At 41.1% G+C, this 24,413-nt stretch overlaps 1 long non-coding RNA gene across 1 annotated transcript in view; it reads right to left on the reverse strand.

The window, feature by feature from the left end:
* Positions 1-506: 506 nt before the first annotated feature.
* Positions 507-24,413, reverse strand: part of LOC113464571 (uncharacterized) — a 62,608-nt gene continuing 38,701 nt past the window's right edge. Inside the window, exon 3 of the long non-coding RNA XR_003389416.1 lies at positions 507-1,828. This is a non-coding gene — a long non-coding RNA (uncharacterized LOC113464571). The remainder of the gene's footprint in view (positions 1,829-24,413) is intronic.

Here is a 24,413-nt window from a genome sequence, read left to right on the forward strand (position 1 = left end):
TATTAATTTAATACAAGTAAAAGGGAAGGTTGTAGAGTATGGAGGAGCGAATGATTAAGTTTTCTAAATCGTTAACTAAGCTCTACTCTTGAGCGGATAAGGCTAGAATAAAACATTTTTCGTTCATTTATTTTATTAATCTTTATTGCTGTATATTTACAATGGAGGAAACATCAATTTACTGCACATGGATTGCGATTTATTTATAGTACTTTTAATAACTTGTAACACACGTATGTGTACATAATATAACTACATAAACGTTTGGTAGAAAGTAATAGAGATTCACATTTAACCGATTTCCAATATAAACTGACTTCAATCGCTTTCCATTCAATTAAAAATTTTCCTTTTATTGCTGCAGAGGATAAATTGAATGTAAAATACACACTGGCTGTGTACAATAATTTACAACAGGGAAATTTATCCTCTTTAAATAAAATCTATTGACAGAGTTAATTATTTTTTATTTTTCTGGGTGGAATAAAATGAAAGATATATCTCTCTTGGCCTATGAGAAAATTAAATAAAAAAAGAAACAATTATGAAGTTCTCAAACGTGTAAAAATTGCTGAGAACTAGAAGATTATCTTCGACGACGTGACGGCATGTGCAGCAGCGGTGGTGCTCTGAGAAGGAAGTCAAAGGTTGACCGAGTCAAATCGGCAACGCGCAACGGCGAGCTTTCGGCTTGAAAAAGTTTCGTCGAGTTTCCCTGGATGCAGAAGATCAATGAAGGATTGGTACGTCCGGGCAATTATTTTTTGACTACTTAAAGGCATATCCTCGTGTTCGGTAAAGTCGCGCGACCATAGGGCAAAGAAGCCACATAGAAATCCGTCGCCGCGTCGAATCGTCGATTTCACGGAGACCGATGCGGCTTTTGCGGACTTCTCCGCCCACGAAGCCGCGGTCTATCCTGCGTTTTACAATGTCCCTTCGTTAAGAAGAGGCAGCTGCGACCGTTGTGCCTGTTAAAAATAGCCACAGCCTTGAATTTCATTAAAATTTCGCTGACCGCTGTGTCCACGTTATCTCATTATATATTTACACGGTATTTGATCGGTTCAGAGTTGAAAGAGTCACGAACACTTGGAGAATATAAAGAATTTGACTAATAAAAACTTCCGTCAGCTAAACAAATTGTGTCTTGTGCATTATTGTATTATTTTTTATGAGACTCAATAAATCGTACTTAAAGTACATATTTCTTTATAGATCATCCAATTGAATTTCATCTAGTAAATATAATAAAGTAAATCATTAACCTTCCCAGGCAATAAATTATAGTAACTTTAAAATCGCGTAACGGAAGCGCAGAAAGTAAGTGGAACGGTAGATTTTCACGGGGTTTTTCGTTTGAAAGGGCAACCACCCTCCATTCGCAGATCCACGAATCTAGCGTCCATTCTCGGCGAACGATACTTCAAACCAACGATCACATGTGTCCGGGTCGCTACAAAGACGCGAAGTTTCTATCGGAAACCGTGAAAAATCGGGAAACCCGGCCGGATCACGAGCGGATCGCATCTGGTAACTAGCGGCTCAGCTTTCCCGAGGTCTGAAAGAGCTTAAGACCTACTGCGTACTTCACCGACTTGGTGTTTGCCGTAGCGAAATCACCGTTTCCAAGGTGCGCGGAAATCGGTTGAATGCCGATTCGAAACCCGTGACGGTCCCGGGCATCGGCGATGCTCTTTCAGAGACGACCGAATCTAATCAGCTACCTTGTCATCTGCCGATCTTTGATGCTGCTTTCGCTTCTTCTTCTTCTTAGGTAGGAGAGGTGTATCGCGTACCTTCTTCGCCACGAACAGAATCCGAGACTCTATACAAAATATCAAAGGAATATATATTTCGTGCCACGTAATAAATAATAGCAAATAGAATAGCGTTTTAAAGTTGTATGAACTCTTACATAAAAACAATGACAAAGCACTGAAATTTTAAGTTACTAGATATAAAAAATGCCAAAACTATGTATTAGAATATTACAAACCATGCGTTAAAAAGTCCTTATGAATGAAAAAAAGAGGTCGAACAATTTTATAAACCTTACTCCTTTGTAATTATCATTTTTTCTAAAAGTTCGTTGCTTCGAATATTGAACATATCTTTCTCTTACATGTCTTAAACTTTTGGCAGAGATCTTACAGCTCATACAACCTTAACAGGGTATTTAATTTCATGTTGATAAATATAATTTTATTTTTTATCTTCAGCTGAACATTAAATATACAGTCTATAAGTGATACTAAAAATTTGTGAGTAACTTAATAGATTGATTTGTCGTGTCTAATTTAATTGCATGTTACACGTATTACGAATTGGAATCCCAAAATTAGATTTTTTATACTAGAATCATGCAGAGAATATTCATCCTATATACGTCAGAATTCTGGATTCGTCGCGACGAAAGGAATTCCCTTGGACGTAATGCGTCGAAAGGATTGTGTAAATATTTTCGATGAGCCTTGGGACAGAATTAGAAACCGAAGTAAAATTGTTGGAGAATGGAGAAAAAAAAGTCGTTCTGCTAGATGAGAGAGAAACGTGTGCTGTTGTTATCACTATGACGACCGATGATCGTTCGTCTAAATACAACGGTACCAGTTTACGGTCACGAAAAATGATTTTACGGCGACCGATTGTAAAGCAGTCCGGCGAGGAATTCGACGGTCGCTCTGGCAGCTACGACCACATTATTACGAATTGTTCACTGCCATGGGAACAATTCGGAGACCCACTTTCGTGATCCCAACTTGTCCTTGCTTTAGGTTACGCAATTTTACTGCCCGAGATCTATCTTCGAGAATCGAAGAATAATGAAGGACAGAAAAAATGGAACAGGGTGGCGGAGGAATAAGGAGAGAAAAAAGCGTGTTTACGACGGTTTAGAGACCTTCGTAGATTTTCACGCAACCTCGTCTCGTCGTATATTATAACAAAAACTGGAGAACTGTAAGAGAATACCTGTGAACGTCTTCAAGCCGGGGAGGCTGAAAGTTGGTAGGAGAAGAGACAGAAAAAAAATGTTTCGTTGCGGTGAAAACGCAAGCGTATGGTCCATTCGCGGACCTCCTAACGTTTCTGGCCATATTTCTGGCCATAAATACACCAGACCGTGGCCAAAATATGACAAGACAGGTCGTGCCTCCCCTCCGAAAGGAGATCGCAGTCTCCGTTCCAGCGAGAGAAATCGTTGCCCTTGAAGAAATCATCTCTTGTGGAAGTTCCAGCTTTCGTTACGCTGATTTCTCGGGTTGTTTTTTAACACAGTGCACTCCCGGTATTGCTACCGAAGCTATGTGCAAAGGATAAGGATCGAATTGTGTTCCTGTTCGTAGATAAATCACTTCGACCACGAAGATGGATTATTCGAGTATTATCGTTTTCAATGAGATCAGAGTAATTTAATAACGAATTCATTAAATAATTCTTAAGTCAGTTAAGGAGAGCATTGTCCTCTTTAGAGAAGAATGAAGCATTCTTTTATCTCATAATTCTTATTCATATTATTCAACCTAATAGGACAGGACAGGACTACTTTTTATAATAAAGAAAAGATTCTTTAATTGTTCGTAAAAATTTCTTTCTTCTATTCTATTAAATATTCTATGTTACTAAAGAAGCATCTGTATATGTGTGCTTTCATGGATATAGTAAGAATACTAGGCATCTTATTCTCACGGAAACGTACCGATAACTAATGGTATTGTCACATTCCATTCCCTTTCACTTCCTTTGTATTACACTGGAAAAATGCTTGAAACAGGAAAGAATATGTAATCTCGTGTAAATACATCTAAAATAATTTAGCAAAAATTGTAATTTGCGATGCGTTTAAGGAATATATCTACATGTACGTTTCAATACACGAAAGACCACAAGTACCATTGTATGGCTGTAACTGTCGATACCGGGCTCGTTTGAATCGACGTATTTTGCATCGTGCAACAGGATTGTACCGATCGTATAAACCGTACGTGGGTGATTCGATAGAATCCCTGCGCGATTGAATCATGATCCGATGTTTCATTGATATTAATAGGTACATATCTCTGAGAGCTGAGCAAATTTTATTGCATTGGTAGGATTATTATGCGAATTAACGGGAGCCGTTATGAGAACATTTCAGTTAACAGGCAAAGAGATGTTTAAATCATTTTCTATAAAAAAAGAAAGGAAAGTTGGCAACAATAAACAGTAACTGTTCCTTATTTCTCTACCTGTGCAATAATTGCACTTCAGTTTTAAAAGTACCGTAAATGTACCCAATGCCCATTAAACCGTAGTTGATTGCATTTACAATACTAACCTTCCTGGAATCCTGTATTACTTTTGGAATTGGCATTGGAAGCCTTCGTGCCTATGATCCCTCCGTGTTTGTCACTTGGCAGTAACTAGCAAATCTACCAACCCCTGGACTGCATGGAAATACAACGTTACTGGCCGTGCGTTTGAAGTTTTACCAGACGTCCGGAGTTAACAGTACGTCCTGCCACTCCCACAGGGTTAATCCATCGACCACGGAGCCTTACCACAAACACCATAAATCAGAAATATAGCCAAGTTTCTATCGTAGTCGATTGCCGACCGTAGAAACAGCGCGTGGCTATACCTGCGGCAATAAATCTCGTTCGCACGCGAATTCGTTTTCCACTTTTCACGAATCCCGCCGTTATACATAATCTAGGTAACCGGAAGGAGCGTTTGACTATTGCTTCGTCACCAAATCCTTAAGGATACCATTATTTCCGTTGGGACAGTGTTATAAATCGCCCGTTATGTTTGCCATCGTTAAACTCTTTCATTTTCTGTTCCGGTCAATATACCTGGTGGATCGTAAATATTGCTGGATTATATGAAACATCAAGTGTTTCCTTAATCCTTTCCCTCAAACCGAAATATGGTAGCCAGGGACTGGTTATAGTTCAATTGTTCGTACGAGAAGCGTCCAACTCTGATTCTCTGGCGCTAGTTATGGAGATGCGACCACTGTGCAGAGGTAATTGGAAGGAAAAGGATCCGTTCAGGGTAATTGCAATGTCCGAAAACTCGATAACCGTGCCTAAACACAATTTGTCATGTCCTTTTATGTATTTATATTTTTGGAATTAATTGTGTGAGAAGAAGAAAACTTATTATCTACTTCAGTTTTATAGTTAATAATAAAATTCATATTATCATCTCGTAAAATACTGTAATTTCTCCCATCTTTTATTTCCATTATATCTTAAAACTTCAGCTCTTGCTTTGTCGTATGTTTAATCATTCGGAGTACATAGACTCAAATGACGGTAGGAATCAGACAAGCAAAAAATTCAAATAAGTATGTTCGCACTGAGTAAATTCTTGTAACAATCGGAAACCGAGCTGATCGATCACGCTTTGATACGTCGACTGGTCGAAACTGGCTGATAAATTAACTACCCATCCGCCGTTAATGGTTTCACGGACGTATCGATGACCACGCGTGACGTGGAACAGCAGCCGGCCATAGGGGATTAACCGACGGTTGTAATAATAATGAGTAAAAAACGATTCGGAATCATCCACATGCCAGTTCTCGAGTGGCGTGGCACCGGCGCGATGGTTGCAGATTAATTCGCGATGACGTCGCGCTATATCATACGTAGTGACGGCTCGCGACTTCCGAGTGTCGCGGTTGAACGCTCGAAAAACGGCGTGCAAACATAATTATCTTGCTTGGTCATCGTCGAGCTTGAATGTTGACCAGAACCAGTTGCTGCTGCTGCGGCGAGCAGTGGAACGGTCTATTCACGATCGGACAATGTATCACGATCTCGATTCGCGTCGAATCGAGAACGCGCGAGGCGTGGCCAGAGCTCTTCCAGCGGATAATCTGAAATTATAATGGATCGTGGCTCGTGATTTCACCGTGGACGATCGCCCGCTCGACTTAGTTAGCTACATACATACATATAATACATAAGTACTCCTGCGAGATTTCCTTCGCCACGTTTCTTGCCCCGAAATCGTGCCAGCCTTTCTTCCGTCCTTTATTTTTACGCCGCGCATCGAAGCAAAAGGCCAACGGCGCTCATTGTGTTCGGAGTCGGAAAGCTTACCGCTGGAAACAAATGACTGGGCGCATAAAGTCGGTAGCAAAAAGCACACGGTGCCTTCGTTAAAACTAATATATGTCACCATTATTTTTAATAACGCAAAAAGGGCAAGAACCGTCTTGCGCCGCGTAATGGGGAACTTTCTGCGGACTGTTTCCCTCCCACGGGGTTCATCTTAGTTGCCGGAACGCCTTCTGTTTTCTTTCCTGATTTCTTTAGTTTTTTTTTTCTACGTTTTATTTTTTCTTCGTCCTTTCTTCTTCCCGCGACTGGACGAACGGAGCGCATCTGCAGATGCTAGCAGCGTTCGCTCAATTTAACGAGGGTTGACTGACTCGCGGATGGAACATCCCTGTTTTACTTATCACTGCTGTTCAGATGTTGTTGACATAATTAATGGGTTCACAATCGTGAAACGTGAATTAAGATACTTCCACTTCTGGTCATACTTTAATTGGTGCATATCATTTAACTTTTAATTAAGTGTATATAATTTGCCAAATAAATCTAGACAACAATTTTCTTCATAATCTTTTCTTTATTTTTGACACGGTTTTAATCCATACAATTATTGTAAAAAAATTACAAATTACATCAACATTACAATATTCTTTTGGTACGCTATCATAAGTTTTCACGGTTTGCGATTTTACAAAAAAGGGAACATTATTAAGAAAAAGGGAATACTCGTCAGCGACCACCATGAAATCGCTTCATTAAGACAAGACGAAGTTTCACCGAAAAATAATCGTCGAGCTGCGGCAGCGAGCGCGCACAACCATCATTACACGCCAAGTTATGGCCAATTAACGCGCTAATTACGAATTCGGCCGAGGATAGTCACACGTAAGAGACTCTTCTCCGTATCGTGACACGCGCCACCCACGACGCAATCAATTCTCCCGTGTTGCGAGATTGCTATTTTGTTGCGTGTACCGCGTGTGTTCAGAATACTTCCCGGTATTCGATTCGCTGAAACGAGCTTTATGTCTCTATTAAGATGACTGCAGTGGATTCAGGTAATCGGCTTAAAAGCTTTCTATACAGAGATACTACTGTATCCTGTTTCTTCTTAATTTCTCATCACGAAACAGTTAAATGATAGAAATCGATGAAATAGAAGGGTAGAAACATTTTGCTTATCGCATACATATAAATAAAACATCCAGTCTGAAATATTTCCTTTAAGTAAGAACTGTACGAATCGTCGGATATGGGGCATTTTCATCTATATTCACCTCCATATTATGAGATATGAATTGATATCATTTTCAAAGTATAATCTTTGGAAGTACTACGAATTTTAGACTTTTAGACTGTTAATAAGAAGTATTCACAATTCCACATAAATGAAATTAAAAGTGGCTACTGTCTACGTAACTGTTACATACATATAAGTTGAGAAGTCTCAGGAGTCTGTACGTGTACAGCTTGTTTGACAGCAATAAATCTTCACCTAACAGTAAAATCAGAGCCTCACACTTTCCGAGTTTTTGATCGCCCATCTAATCGTTCATCTGTTTACCCTTCTTTCTTTCCGGCACCTTTCGAAAACAATTATAGATAAAAATCAAGGGAGGGCACAAAATCAGTTTCCGAGAGTTGCCCTGAACAGTCCTTACTCATTCATATTCAAAAGGCACGACTGTTTTACATGGTGTCTCTATTTGAACGAAAAAGTACAGTCCTAACAAAAATACCAGTAACATAATTGGAAAATCGTAAATAATACGACTTGGACTAGGAGCGTACAAAGATTGTCACATACAATTTTTGTAGCAATAGTTCTGTTCCACTGATAATTAAAGAAACGAACTAAAATATTGGAGTCTACACTATATTTTTATTATAATTATCAAATCATGCAACAAATCAATTTCCACAAAAAACAAACACAGATACAATACGAAAACTGCATTAATTTGAATTTGATCCTAAAGGAATTGCTTTTGACAGGAAAAAAACAGTGCAATATGCATGTTCTAGATTCTAGCGGTGTTCTACCTGTAGGCGGTTACATCACGAAGAAGACTGCCTGTCTCTTTTTGTCCCCGTTTCATTCCGCGTCGAAGCAGGAAGGATCTCGATGCCCACGCTTATCTTATATCCTCTTTGTCAGCGACGACGTCGCAATTATTTCGCTGCCACCGTAGATGGTACAAGGTACAATGCTAGCTGCACATGTATAGTAAGTCGGATACGAGCTGGAAGTTAGAGATGCTCCAGGGAAGTTGGCATCGCGTGTTTGCCTCTTATATCTTATTTTCTTATGATATGCCGCGCTCCGTTCCTCGTTTTCCATGAAACTTTCCTTCCGAGGTTCCGGGCTGGGAAAAGACGCGGCTAAATTGGACTGGGGAATCTTTTCTCCTTTCCCTTCTCGGTGGGAATGAAATTATTGAGCCTGACTAAGGGACCTTGGGAATATAAGAAAAAACGCCTCGAATGTGTCGCCTTTTATATAGCGAGAAATGTAAATCGCTTTATTGTAACGTATACGAAGATTTTTCTTGTCGTATTTTTGGCATTGTGTAACTTCGTTTCATTTGTGATTTAGATGTTTAGAATATTAAACGAATGCAATCCTCCCTCTTGTCTAATGTTCTTTTTATAGAGAAGAATATATTCCCAAATCAAATATATTGAAGAATATAATCGCAAATAAAATACTGAACGGAATTTAAATCCGATTAAGCGCGATTTCATGTTCCAATATAACCATGCAGTGCTGCGAATAGAATTTCGGTTTCAAATGTATATACGTAATGCCTAGAGAATGGATTTAATGGTTATTTGTCTATACGTATTGGGTATCTATACGATAAAAGCAGGTATTATATGATGGGAACGGAATGAGGTCCAAAGTGTGAACTTCGATCTCTGCCAGGTGCAACGTTCCGTACATGGGTATTATGGGGGCGTTGGACATTCAACCGAGTTTTTGTGATACCCCTGCCCCTTCCACCTCCAACTTTCATGCGGGTGCATTCACGTCATGTAATTCATACAAATTGATAAACTCTGGGATCGAGGAACGCGCGATCTCCCGCTTAGAGCTTAACGCAAAATTTTTAAAACTTGATCTCTTCATCATGCAGCCTAATCCCTTAGAATTGTTATCAAACGATCTCTATCGGATTGAAGATTTCACACGAATAGTTTTTCTTCCTCTGTATATGTATATGTATATCCCTATTTATACCTGCATTCGTGGATTTTGTATTTTCAGAAGATATAGAGGTAGATCTGTTTTAGAAATGGACCATATTACATCAAGTGGAATTTTCGCACCCATAATTTAATCATGCGATAACATTTCAACCAAAGCCTGGACGCTGTACGCAATCCTGAAAATTACCAAAAACCTTTGACTCGCCTCACAAACGGAGCTTTCATCGGTCTGATCGAAATGATGCCATACGATTTTCCAGCACAAAAAGAGCGGCGGCATTATCCACGAAAATTGCGTCGTCCTCCACAGACCTGTCAACGACAGACGAGCAATTTCCAAGGCGTTTTACTGACGGCTCGCCTTTGTCGGGTCTCCTTCCTGCGCCATGCAATTTTCCCGACAGATATGCAATAGGATTCCAAGCGTGAAACAAAATGGCATGAGCAGACACGCGGAGAAGAGAACGAGAAAGGAAAGAGAAACGGAACGGACGGAGTAAGAGGAGAAGAAAAAGAAGATCGGATGCGAACAGTGTCCCTTTAGCCTGACGTGAAGCGGTGTTCGCATAATTAACTCGATGGAAAAATCACTGTGCGCCATATGCCGCACGTAAAGGGTAAATGCGGATAGACCTATGTACTGCAGCGCAGTGCTCGTTCCTCGGCTTCGAGGTACATTAAACCCTTGCTTGCGCTATCACGCGGCAACAGCTGCTATGCGCAGCTTGCTATCATTGCATCTCGTTGATCCGTAACCCTGGCGCGAGAGTTTCTGCCAAGAGATCTTTCCTAGGTATTCGCTACAGGAAACGTGTCGGAGGATAGCGGAAACGGTGCCATTTGTGGGAATCATTTCGCGCGAAACATTAATTAGATCAAAATAAAAGAATATGAATTTGAACAAATTAGTACTGATTAGTTTGTTTTTCCTGTCTTTCTTTATTAATCCGCAGATACAGTCCAGGAAGGAATGAAGACGAAATACAAATCCGAGGCTTTTAATTGCAGGCAATTATCTCTAAAATTAGATGAAATTTAAGAGAATCGCGTATTTTAATTATATATACATATACATTTTTTAAATTCCTGACAATACTTTTCAAATAAACGATTTCACAAGTATTATTTTAATCATCATTAAGTCTTTAAGTGCGCATAGTGCAGTCCACCTGTTCCCCACTAACGGGGTGGCGTGAACGATACGTCGTGCCGGGAAGAATTCTGTGGGCAAACAAAGCACGCGCTAGAGAGGCTCGTAGACGACGCGGCGTGCGTGTGCTGCTATCGTTGTTGGGGAGGCTCCAGAGTAGAAACGAGGCACCTAAATCACACCCAACGTCAGCGGCCGCAACAATGGTCGTCACGCGCATCCATCTTATTAACGGATGTTAATCATGTCTTCAGCAACGCGTCGTCCGAAGGCATTATCCTCGCGACCACCACGGTCGCGCATTGTTCCGTGCCGGGTTCAACCGAACGCAGCGCAACCCACCCCCTCTGGTTCCCCTTGTAATAAGATACTCGCCATCTTCGTATGTAAATGCTGGCCATTCATTACGTTCCGGGCTGAATGATTGGGCCCTTTGTGGAAATCCTTTCACGACAAAAGCCGTATCATCGCTTAGGGAGGCCGCGGACAACCGGCCTCGGAATAATATTTGCGCGGCCTTACCGGAATCGGGGACGATTCAGGGAACGGGGTCTCGGGATTGCGCGGTCGGTCCGCGATTTTCATTCACTTGGATTGCGCAAGACGGGACACTTCCGCTGTTGCGTGATCACGTTTGTCCTATTTCGTGGAACCGAAAGAAGTGGGACTTCTATGAATCATTTGGATTGCTGCCTTAAATCCTGACGTTCAACTCTTCATATTCTGAATTCTAAAATGTAAAGCTCTTGCAAATATATTGAATTAGATTTGTTTATTTTATTTTAATTCATTATTGAAAGACATTAAGTGACTAGCTATTATTCAACGTTGTATTTCTGTATTTTTATTTTGTTTTGATTTTAACTTTAAAAGCACTTAGTCTTTATATATTCTGCTTTTAATTTAGTTAGCTGAACGTGTATCACAAATATATGCGCGCACGATAAGAATAAAAGTCAAGAGTTCTTTCCCCGACTCTCTTTTCGCAAGAGGTATCTCGAGCGAACGATGCCATTAAATATTAATAGACTTTCAGCCAAGTTGTTGACAGATAAGAGGACAAGCTTGGCTTTTAGTACGGTGACTGACGCGTGGCCCAAATTGCTCGAGGTGGGTACATTAAGAGAGAGACGGAAATGATTCCGAAAAATTCCCCGCGATTTTTCTTCTGACTTTTTTTTCTTTCTTCAACTGAGAACAAGCCGTGAGCGACAGGTGTGCGCGGCGTTCTAGAGGTGCTGATAGTTAGTCGAACTTTGACCCTAAACACATATTATCCTCCCCTGTGAACACATTTCTTCGGCTGCGTGTGTATGTTAGCATCCGAACAGGTTTGATGGGAAACATTAAAGCTCGGGAGGTTCGAAGACGTCGATTAGCTACACCTCGTAAAAACGAATGCCATTTTTGCTAATCGATGATTCGATTAACTCTCGATAAAACTAATGCCTCCGGCGAAGTTTGTAGTTAGTTTCATTTCACTTCATTCTACATTCTACGAACGTAACTAGCGTTACAAACATGAAGAGCCATTATAAACTATTAGAACATATTTAAATTATTTCGTTCTCCCAAACGTACTAAAAAACGCAAATACATATTTTACATAAATGACTTATCAATTTACTTGATTTCGATACATTATTTCTCACGACCTTTCGATATTTGAAAACTAATGATAACAGGTAGGAATTCAGACAGTGAGTATTGAAATATTAATATAAAGCTTCGCTCTCTCTTTGAATTTTCACGCCGAGCGGGTTGGGTACACTTCGCGTCGACGAAGTGGACCTTTCAAGACCATCTGGCTATTGTTTCTCGTCCATCAAACCAGCAAACGAGTTTAGACTCGCTTCGAGGAATCTGTTCAGGACACGCGAACGCATTTTGTCTTCAGGGCGTCGTTCACGCTCTTGGATCTTTTGGTACGTATACATGCATATATGTATGTCCACACGTAAATGTGTATACGTAGGTGTATGTACTACTATACTAGATATACACACACACACGAAAGCATTCCTTCGAGGCGTGCACCCACGTTCCCTCTCGAGAAGAAGAGAAGAGATGCGAATGCTTCTAGAGACGTTTTATGTTTTATGCGAGTCGTGCAGCTGCCCGTTACCGACACCCCCGCAACTCAATATTCAAATTAGCGGACGGGACCCCGGACCCTATCCCTTCCCTCTTCTCCTTTTTGCCTGGCTGCGTAATGAGAAAAAAGTTCGTGGGCCCGCGAAATATTATCATAATGATGTCCGACCGTAGGTGGAAAGCGCGGAGGGGTGTAGAAACGCGACGCTTCCACGCGAAAACGGAATGGGGAGACGTATCAATTTCCACCTCCTCCTTCTGCCGCCTTTTTAATTTGCTTTCGTATGGCACCGTAATTTCCTCTCGTTTAGTGCCGCTGTAAATTGGACTTTGGGAGTAGGTGGTCTCTGCAGTGGTGGGCGGTATTATACAGAAATCCTCTACCTTTTCAGAGCTTTATAAATCGAGGGATGTCGTAGCACGAATTAACAGTAAGAATCTTCAAAATCCGAGGAAACAAAAGAATCATTGAGCATGTTTTTAGAATAAACATACACACACGAAATTATGTAATATGGTAACGAAAAATAAATGAATGTTTGTCTTTAAATTGAATATGAGTAGTAAAATGATTCTAATATTGTACGTCGACCCACTTTACGCTACTTAGAAAGTTTCAAACTTACATTTCAACACAAACGGTTCTAAGTATATTTGGATTGAACTCAGTTACCTACTCATCCACTTTAGATTAGATCAAGGTGTCTGAAGTCCCCTTCGCCAGCCCGTGATGTCAAAACCGACCGATTAAAGCCGATTTTAGTTGACGCTCATAAAAGAGGAAGGAATTCCCCGCGCCCGCGACGCGACGGCAGCTGCGCTATTTAGTTAAGCCAGTCCAGTTAAGGTAACGGAACGGTTGGGATGTTCGCACGAGGCGTCAGCCAGAACGAGCCAGAACAGAAAGGGTGTTAGTTTCACCTGGGTGGTCCCGCGACTCCCGCAGGATTAATCGACCACGTCTTGGGGACGCAATATATAAATTGAGCCGGGCGGCCGGCTCGCTCTTTCCCTACCACGGGTCGCGAGCGTGCCTCAACCGTAGGATTACAAATGCCCGGTCCTTCGGTCCTTAACATCATTGTAGATGGATATCGCGGGCGTGCATCGGCGAACGATCGCTCCCGGTCTTCCGTCGACTTTGATCGAGCTGCCAGGAGACGAGAAAGAGGGTTCCACCGCGCTTCATTCTGCTCCACCCTTCTCGGTGGAGGGCGCCGCTTCTTCTGGTTCCGTTTACGAGGAACGCTTTTTACATACGGAATCCTTTGCCGCATTCCTGGCCAGAAATTCCATAGAATTTTGAAGGCCCGACCACGTGAATTTATGTTCCAATTTACTAAATATATCCCGAATGGCCGCGGTATCGAATGTCTTCCTGTTTAAAACTTCTGGGGAGCTATTTGGAAAACGAGAGAGGTTCTTGCTCGTAAGAGAGTGCCACGAGGTTACTTCCAATGGTTGGTTAGCGTGGAATTCCTGATGGATCCTGTTTTTCACCAACTTACACAACTTCGATGTTGAACTTGCGATAGTAAACAGAATTTTTAATGAGCAAACTAATAATATCTAATAAATTATGTGCCTATTCAGCAGCATGAGAAAATTAACTGAACACAAATCGAAAAACACGATGTTTTGGTGAAATTCTTGTATGATTTTTCACCAAATATACGATTGAGAGATTCCGTAACTTTAACATGTATGTACTTCCCATTATTATCATGCTTCGTCCTTTAATTCGGCAGTAGAATTTTAATCGCGTCCCACTATCGAACAGCCATATTTCAAATGACGGCGCCCGTTTAATTTAATACTGCGCCCGTGCAATTTCGTACGCATTAGACACTAAAGACCCGCATCAGTTTCGATTTTATCAGCTACCCGCGCGCCGTCAAAAGATCGCTCCCGGTCTTCCCTCTCGACTTCCATCCGTCTCCTGTCCGTAGTATGTATTCAAGCTACCGTTTCCATGTACATCGCTCTCATTAAAACAGCGGAATGCGAAAACAACCGAACCTTTTAACTGCATCCTTCAGTAATTTAATCATACGTTTCATCAAAGAATTCGTGATCGAATCGTGAAATGGAAGTAATAATTCTAAACCATCGATAGCAGCTCGCCTTTCCAATATGATCCTGACTAATTAATCATTAGAAAATATATATTCCAGATTTTGAATATTAAGGATAACGCTCTTTTTATTATTAGTTATTACAAGTAACAAACAATAGTTGTATTCAATTTTCTATAATATTTTGATATTATTGTACGAGAAAGTAACAACTGAGAATTTTTAAAACGAAGTATTTTTTGTTATTCAATTATCATGAAAGAATGCCACTTTGTATGATGGTCGGTCATCGAGAGGTGATCCAGCATTCCTGGCGCGTCGAACCGCCGATCCTGCGGGAACTAAGCACAAGAGACATCGTCGTCCGTTTTTGTCCCTACGAAAATTACCATCTAGTCACCATTCTCAGTGCAGCATCATCAATAACGTTTGCCAAGGGTCAAGCACGCGCATGAGGTTCATAGAACGTGCATGAGTTATCGTGCATAGGGCAAATACGTTATTGAGTAAATAATCTAAACAATGATTCGTACATCAAGATAAAAAAATATTGAGCAACCGAGACCATTGCGAGTCAGAGAGACAGTTACCTGTAAGAATATAAATAAAAAACAAGTACTACTACTAGTGAATGTGAACAGTAAAGTACTACTACTAGTGAATGTATACTCATCGAACCGAACAATTCACCCTCGTCCCATCAATTACCGAATGACCAGAATCGTCTGAACCGAGGGAATCGATCTTGCAGCAGACGGTTGTTCACGTGTTTGAGCGTGCGACGTGTCGATGTCTATTCTGCTCACATGCAATGCGCACGGACCATAAAGTTGCGCACGGGCCGGTCGCGGCGCAACGCGTCGCGTAGGTACGACACGCCGCGGGACAGCGCCAAGAAGTGTACAATGCTGTGTACCCCGTGTCCGTGGAACACGACATGCCCATGCGGTGTCCAACAAATGACGAGACCGTCGTGTGTGGTCCCACCTGCGTGGGTGTCGCTCGTACTCTCTCGTCCGGCCTCGTGTTCCTACCCCGTTCTCGCTCGCTGCTCAACTCTCCCGTCTGCCCTCGCGTCCCCGGGACAGGCTAGGACTATCCGCGCGCGTCTCGTCGCGTCGTCCCCGGTCGTGTCTTGATCTTGACACGAGCATGGATCTCACGGGGATCTTCTCGCCTCCTGACATCCGTCTTGCCGACGAAAATAGGTGAGACGTGAGGGGAGGTTGCAGCGCGCGACCGAGCAAGCGAACGCGTAGGCAGGACGGAGATACAGCTGCGAGGATTACGTGCGCGACCTCCTTGATCTTTCTATTACACGCGGGACCCTCCTGGAACATAGGGGTGGCTGTGCTGCCTCCACACGTAGTAGACGGAATGTAGCAATCGTCGGTAGACAGTCTTTTGTGTAACAAACGAAAGACCGGCACGAAAATTGATCACGTCTATTTTTTTAAGTGAAATTCAATTTTTTTCATAGATAAGTAGATACGTAAATCTTAAGACACAGTGCTTGTTCTCTATTAAACAGCTCTATACAGAGCCCAGAACCATTAGAACACGTTCAGGAAATAATATTATTTCCTTCCTTATTTTCCGTACGTGTACGCCATCAATTAACCTCTGAACCAGCTTCCAATAAAAGTTTTAATTAAATCCGAGGGTCATGGGTCAAGGCGACGCGCCGCGTTTAAGTCGAAATTCTAATGCAGGGCGCGTTTCGACATTCCGCAGCCGTCTGGACGATAGTGCACCCTCGCAAATCGTCCACGGCTTCTACCATCAGCACTCACACAAAGATAGCTCCACAGACACGATGGAGAATAGCCACCGTGGGCGTTTGAATAATCTGCTCGTAAAGTTCGCGGGTGTAGAAAAGGATTGCGCTCGCGCGTCGCGTTCCCTTTTCATGATCGTTCCATTATGGTAGCGGATCGTATCGTTGAACAGTAGACACGAATCGCATTAACGGACGGGTCGTTTTTCTTCCACAGGATTGGCCGCCGTGAATATATCTAACTTTGCCGTGTGATCGCACACGAAACCGAACGGATTGATCCAGTTTCACGAAGTTCGCGTGAAAGTATGAAAAAGCTGACTCTGACCACGTGGGTGGACGAAGGTAGTCGTAAATTATAACTGAAAAATACCGGCTTGCTCGATACGCTCATTGCACGACACCAGACGTGGAGTAATAATGGCAATAATTCATGATGTTGTGATCGTCTGGATCATTTCTTCCTTAATGAGATCGCAGTCTGTTTTTGCAATCGGTCGTGCAGTCGCAGTCGAATCCTTTCTTTCTCTGTGAGTACGCGTTTGGTGATGCGGAGATTATCCTTCAAACTATCGAGAGGTGCCAGGAAGATTCAGACGTGAAGATGTAAGAAAAGATAATATGCAACGAAGGAAAAAGGAAAATGTAAATTTTGTCACATTTAGACTTTCTCCTTGATGAAGTCCCTTAACAATTAGAAGAAAAGAAAATATAAAACGTGTCAGAAATTGATCTATAACTTCTTTGGTAGTAATTAGAAGATTATCGTAATTGAATAATAACGAATGTATTAGAAATTGGCAAGGGAAAATGATTAAGTCACGAGACACTAAAGAAGAGGGACAAAAGCATTAATACGTGACGAATTTTGTTTTCCCTCAGGATGGTTAAACGTGAATTCGAACGGTTTTTGGTAGATGTTAAGAGCATAAAAAAAGCGTAAGAGGCAGACCCAATTCGTCACCCGGCCAATCAGTCCTCGAATCGCGCCAGCTGCGTACCAGGTAGAAGTCGAAGGAGTCGATACTTAACTCTCGGCGAAGCGTGAAGACGATTGCGTTGTAACGGGGGATTCGGAAGAGGATGTCACGAGATAAGAATTGAAAAAGAGTGTCAGGATCTCCCGGCTTCGGAACGAGGCGTGCGCAGGTAGTTTTGTACACTGTTAGGAGAGGGACGAAGAGATGTTAGGTATGTTTTGAATTTAGACAAGTAGATGTGCAGGAAGATACACTGTCTCCATAGGCGCCCCTTTTCGTACGTAAGGTGTTGCTTTAGGCAAGGGTTCTCAAGGAATAGATAAATATCCTTTAGCTTGCTTGTTTGAAAACAGGAAGTAGCCCTACGTGGGTAGCATCCCATTCGGTTCTACGAAACCAATATCTTGACCATCGTTTTTTTGCACGATCAACTTTCTCTCTTGGTTAGAACTGTTATTAACTGACTCCGTATGAATAATAATTTTTACAGAATACATTAGAAAATGCTTAAGCCTTTTTTTCGTATCGTTTTAAAGAGGAAATTCATTGTTTGAACTCAGCATACTGTTCGTTACTTAGCAGAAATCATTTGGACTGTAAAAGACAATATTGGTTTCGCAGTATTGGAACATTTAATATATATTTTCCGGAAACACGTGCTACCAGTATATCACCGCAGCAGGCGTGTTAAAGGAAATGCTAGTCTGCTCGTAGACAATGAAAGTACTTGAAGCTGAGCGAGACGATCTGCAGACACCGGTCGGTGCCTTTTTCTCATAACTCGTGACGACAGAAAAGGAAACGATGGTACAGAAGGAACTTGCGAAATATCTCAAGTGGCGTCACGTGTAGTAGTGCTTGAGAGGAGAACATCCCTCGACGTCATTACCGGCAGCCAATCAAAGATTTCCGGATACTTGAACACACAGCCAGCCACTTTCGAAGCAGCAATTATTGACTTGACGCAGACTCGAGAACCGTTTCCGATCTGTCACCAGGGTGGCACGGATAGAAGCTGGTGTGATCCCTTTTTGAGCTACCGGCAGGATGCTGAAGGCTTCACGCCTGCTGCGAAGATTTTTAAGGGTGTCAAGTGTCTAACCAAAAATTGGTAACATAAGTGCTTCCTTCTTTTGGTACTTTCACTTTTAGGCAAGGAAATCACGAATTAATTATACTGATTTCCGACAAAAAGATAAGTGAGCTGTTTTATTTGAAAGACACAAAGTTAAGAGTAAAGACATTCAAGTTCCTTTTAAATATAAATTAGTATTTTTACATTTCTACTATTAGTGATATTATTATATACATGTATGTACTTTCTCAAACAATTATAAATGTTCCCAAATTAATTAATTAATTATATATGTATAATTAGTATAGGAAATTCAGGTTTTCATTATCGTAAAATATCAACAGCTGCATACGCTGCAGGCGGTGTTATTAAAATCGATATTCATAGGATTCCAACGTGAAATGCAATTCGCATTCACCCTGCCGCAAGAATTTTATCTTGCAACCGCATGACAGATTCGCTTGCAGTTTCCTTGATTCATTACTAATGCTATCTTGTGTCAGGATCTCGAGATGTCTATGCTTAAAGAAGTAACTATGAAGTACTGTGTGCAGTACCTTCCTCGGCATCGTGAAGTTGCGGAACATATTCAACGGTACGTATCCGAAGAATACCCGTCGTCGTGCAGACAACAAAATTTATTATTTAAGCTTGAGTCACGAGTAGGGATCACGCAATAATTTTTCTGTTACATAATTCATCAAGCCTGCTGGTCGACTTTGTTAATCAGCGTTCGATACTCAGGAAAACTTATCCTGCTAATTAACTTCGGCAACGAAAATGAAAAGCTACGCACAAACTTTACATACTGTCAACCCCGTGAATACTTAAACGGCTACCCTTGAGCGATTTATAACCAACAGTAAATTACATGAACCAAGCAGAGACCATAATCGGGCGGGTATTAATTATTAACGACCACGTTACACTAGAACAGGTTACACGCCGCCTTTTAAAGCACAACACGCGTCGGGAATCCTTTTTGAGATCCATTTACGATCGATTAAAGACAATCTAGAGGGCAGATTCATTGTCGATGAGGATGGAGCCCTTACCTCGTGACCTCGTACAGTTAGTACAAGAACCTACACAGATATGATTCTGTACACGTAGCACTTTTTTTAAACAAATTCTTATATTGCATGTTAAACTTTTTGTTCATGTTTAAGTGATACTATATCCGTATTCTACACATAACGCTTATACTTTTAATACAGTGTGTATAATTAATGTAGTATAATCATATTCATGAGAATACATTATTTGTATGTCAACAGGATACAATAAACTTCGAATTGTTTAATTATGTTCATGTTTTATTCACATAATTCTTTGTTTGAGAGAGCAGCTATGCTGTGTGAGTACAATAAATACTTTCTGAGACCACTGTACACGAAAAGCTCTCCTCTTCCTTTCATCGGCCGTTCGAGCTGTTTAACCCGCGTCAAGTGCATCGCGCGCAGCTCATTTCAATATTTTATTGACACCGCCTCTCTGTACTATAGCCATACCGCCGATTGGTTATTGGTTATATGATGATTTTAAAGTCAGTCGATACGAGAGCATAAAATCGGGCTTAGCAGCCATTCCAACTAGGAACGAATAACTGATATCCGATTACCTCGTAGCCATAAAATTGTAGATTTTAGTTAATAGTTAAGTCAATACGCAAACACTTGTTTATCCCAAAAAATATTAAAAAGAATTTATCATTAATCAGGTAAGTAGATTCAGCAGTAGTCGAATTCCTCGCTATTTGAAAATAAATAAAGAATGAAATGGAAAATATTTAAATATACGTTTATATTTTAATATATTTTAAGATAATTTTAAGATATTTCTATTATTGAATGTTTGTAGTTATTTTTACGAATGATCATTTACTATACATTCCAAAGTGCTTGCTTCGTTGTATTCTAAATTCACGAGCAAGGAGCACTATACACGTAAAGACAGAAATGTATGATGAGAGCATATGAAGTTCATTAATGGTGTAACACTTCCCTTCCAGGGAAGGCGGGTCTTGAAGATTTCCCCCCGTAATAATAAAAATGATATAACACTATGACTATGACTACATGCATATGTACATATTTCACATTAATCCTGTTATACATATAACCACTTAGTAAGTTCTAAAGGAATTCCTACCACAAATCATAAGCAGATCTTTCCGCGTTTCATAATAAATGGAATTCACGCATACGTCGTGGTATCCGATAAACGGAAAGATGCTTTCTACTCATTTTACGAGCGACCTTCCAGGTGAGGAAAAGGCGCGATGGAACAGCCATAAATTAGACGTTGCTTCCCGATCAATTATTTGATATGGGAATCTCTGGCAGGCTGTTTCATCCGAGATCATAAGGCTCCGGCGGAAAACGAAACGACCGCGATCCTTGCGGATAACAGTATGTAACGTAAGTAGATATGTTCGCGAATGAAATCTTTATGAGTTCACCGTGAAATTAAGACGAAAATCTTGGTGAGTCGATGATGAGCTCATCATTGTGCGAAATAATTTCTGCTAACTTCACTTCAGACTCTGACTATTGAACTTAACTGAATACAAAATTCGTATGACATTACATCCATATAAATCCGATCTAAATGTGATAACTAAAGAATCATACGATCTATCTTAATCATAATTCCTTTTGATTCGCATGAGAAGTCAGCGAATCCTCATTACAACTTCGCCGTAGAGCAGGAACTTCAAGTCGTGAAATCATTTACGTTTGACAGGGTCTTCCTTGAACATCAACAATACGCGTATTAAAATTTCCTCTCGGCGATACTCACGAGCCGTACACAGGAGAAGTCAAACAAACCAACCTGACTAGCCGATCCACGATAAATAACCCTCGAATCATGAACTCCCCTGTCCCTGTACACGTGATCAATCACCGGCGCGGTACTTAATCGATCGTTAAGTGTCTTCGATGGCATCCATCGCAACGCAACGTGCGCGAGCTGGAAGAGGAGATTAGGACGATGCCATGCCGAGTATCTACTGCATACCGCGATTCGTGCCTTCGTGCAACGTCATTCGAGTATTAACTGCCATCCCTCCATGCATACTCTTTCTCTTCCTCTACCTGGTTCAATAGCAATGACTCGGATCTTGAGTTTCAGTTTATCTGGCCGGCCATGAAACCAGGCACCTGTCGCGAGTTCGTTATTGCGCGTTTCGCGTCGGGCTTTAATGAGACCCTTTTAGGTAAAGAGGAAATTTTATCCATCAGAATCAGAGAATCATGTTACGGGCTGATTGATTATTCTCGTAAAATAATATCTGAACGAAATCATAAATACATTTCTCGGACACAGCGATCGAAAAATGTAATGTTTGAAAAATTATTGTAAATCAGATATCATTCTTAAATACAATATTTAATTATAATTTCTCATTTATTCATCATATGAAACCGATATAAATTGCCGCAAACATTTGTTGGAGTATAGATTTCACTTATTTGCGATGTTTAATTCATCGCTGTAGATAAAAGAATTGTCATTCAAGTCGACGAAAAGCGCAGTGTATTCCTTAGTATTGTAGCCCAGGTTTGAAAGGGAGTCACGATTCGTATCTTGATTTCCATTTCCAGAGCTAAATAGAAACGTTCATTGTTCGTCGATCGCTATTTTCATTTAAAACGCATCGCTTTCAACGCGACATCCACCGTTTTTCTTGACCCGTGATTAATGCTGCTACATATTTTCTGGTTCCTCTATACTGGACCGCGCGCCGAGGTAACGCGAACTGTCGTCTCGTTCTAAATCCAAGACGGAACGAAATCTCGAGAAAGGATTCTCGGCGAACGTGACCTGTCTCCTCGATACCAGAACCAACCACGCCGCATTTAAATTTGACCGTCTCGCGTTCGTGAGTCGCATAAGTTCATCTCCCCCGTGATCCTCGAATCCGCTACACCGTGCTTAATCTCGGCTATTCAATACTGTCCTCGAGAGTCCTAGGAAAAAAGTAGGAACACCTTTTCTGAATTACGCTAACCTGACTGCGTATAATATTTGAATGATTATATCTGTTAAATAAAATTTCGAACAGCTCTAGGAAATATTTTAAACTCTGCTTTTTCAAAGTAGTAAATAATTTTGGTAAAATGTAGTAATCTAAAATTACAAAAAAGCGATGAATTAATAACTTATTCAGTCATTTAAATATTCTGTACATAATTTAAAAGTGTTCTATTAACATTCTTTTAAAGATCTGCAATTTGCTAACTGTTAAAAGAAATTAAATAACTCAACTTCGAGACTAATTTCTCATATCGTATGTCCCATCATATCAAAAAGTAATCGTACCTAAACATATCTGTGTAAATTTCCAGTATCATTTCATAAAACCGATTCGCGACAGCTCATTGAAACGAGAACGGAAAATCGTTTTACCTCCCAGAGAGTTTATGGGTTTGACTCGGCAACAAGGATCACCATTTACAGGTACCAGTTTTTCCCTGGTAACGTCTCCGGCACACCTCCTGCTGCACCGATCGTCCGCATCATCTGATATCCATTACATGAGCCTGGAACGAGCTCGGTATTCGTCTTCGGGACGTAAAGGATACACCGAAGCGTCCTTTCCCGTGCGGCGCAGCATCTTGTCTCGTCGCGTCGTCCTGTTTCCGTGGTGTAACCTCTCTCGCCAACGCCTCGTCCTATTATCTGTCTCGTCCAGGACAGTGTTAGGTTACAGGCATTACCGAGGGACCGCGGGAGATAAACGGCACTCAGGGACAAATGCTCGCCCTGAAGACGAGCGATAAAACCGTGATACCCTCTTCTCTCGGCTGCCCTTCGAATTTCGTCCAAACGAAGTTGCCCGTACGCATACCTACGCCACGGGCCGACCGATCCACCTGCCTTCATTCCCGTGTACGGTCGAAATGGTACTAAGTGCTTGGCGATTACCGCCCGTTTTTATTCCCCGTTTCTCGTGGTAGATATCTGCCTCGTTCGAGTCCTCAGCCTCGGAGAAATCGCTTCGCCTCGAAACGGACCCGGAGTGGATTCCATCCGTGTTTCGCTCCCTACGTGATAATCATATCGCTCGTATACCGTGTAATTGTACGAAATTACGTGAACCTCTCCACAGGACACGCTAATATGTGCGATGTTTTACAAATTGATCACGGACGGATGCCTAATCCGTTGATTAAGAAAGACTCTTGTTCGGTTCTAATTGAATCGACGTGGCCAGAATAGTAGATGACTCGATTTACGCGTCGGTTTCGAGACGAATGCCGTGCTCGCGTGGATGTAAATTTGTGGAAGAGCAAGGAACCAGTAACGCGATAGCTGGCAACATGATCCGAAATTTTTCGTGAAATCACGCGGATCGGCTGTCCGAGATGAGCGTTTCATAATTTCTCACGTATCTCGAGGCGATAAATTAGAAAGGAGATCCAGTAATTGTATATTTTCATGATTCTTTCTCGTTAATAATAATTCATTGCTATTATATTGTTATTATATATGGTTTTATAGAAGTTCAATCAGTGCTTAGTACTGCTTAGCATTTAAGGATGTATTGGCTATATACTCAATCCCAAAAGTTTATGCACTTTAGAAATGCATTTTTTGAAAAGAAATCAGACGTCGGAAGAACATTGCTAATAATAAACAACAAAAAAAAATTTTCGATTTTTCCGAGATTTTTCGAAGGGATACCCCTTCAATTTCTTCCAAATTTTCGTTTTTGGCCAATAACTCCTAAAACGTTGGACATACGGAAAAATTGCATCAGACCTTTCTTATAGAGGACGACGAGATCTACAATTTCTGTATAAAAACATTTCGCTAGCGTCAATAGTTTACGAGTAATTTGCAAAAAACTGTTTTTTCGTTTTTCGTCAATAACTCGTAAACTATTGACGCTAGCGAAATACTTTTATATGGGAATTGTAGATCTCGTCGTCCTCTACAAGAAAGGTCTTATGCAATTTTCCCGTACGATCAACGGTTTAGGAGTAATTGATGAA

This window comes from Ceratina calcarata, unplaced genomic scaffold (genome assembly GCF_001652005.2).
Source record: "Ceratina calcarata isolate Rehan_Ccalc_2016 unplaced genomic scaffold, ASM165200v1 scaffold428.2, whole genome shotgun sequence".
Lineage (NCBI taxonomy): Eukaryota > Metazoa > Arthropoda > Insecta > Hymenoptera > Apidae > Ceratina > Ceratina calcarata.